Here is a 385-nt window from a genome sequence, read left to right on the forward strand (position 1 = left end):
CCTGTCCATCCTGAAGGAAATCAGTCCTGAATATTCATTGGAAGGACTGATGCTGAAGCTGAAACTCCAATACTTTGGCCACCTGATGTGAAGAACTGACTCATTTGAAAAGACTCCGGTACTTAGTAAGATTGAAGGCGGGAGGAGAAGGGGGGACGACAGAGGATGAGAAGGTTGGATGGCATCACCGACTCAAGGGACATGAGTTTGAGTAAATTCCGGGAGTTGGTGATGGACAGGGAGGCCTGGAGTGCCACAGTCCATGGGGTCACAAAGAGTTGGACATGACTTTGTGACTGAACTGAACTGAACCTAAGGAGGTGAAAGCCTTTATGCTGAGAATATAAAAGATAAGAAAATTGAGCTGACTCAAAGAAATGGAAAA

This window comes from Bison bison, unplaced genomic scaffold (genome assembly GCF_000754665.1).
Source record: "Bison bison bison isolate TAMUID 2011002044 unplaced genomic scaffold, Bison_UMD1.0 scf7180017864508, whole genome shotgun sequence".
Lineage (NCBI taxonomy): Eukaryota > Metazoa > Chordata > Mammalia > Artiodactyla > Bovidae > Bison > Bison bison.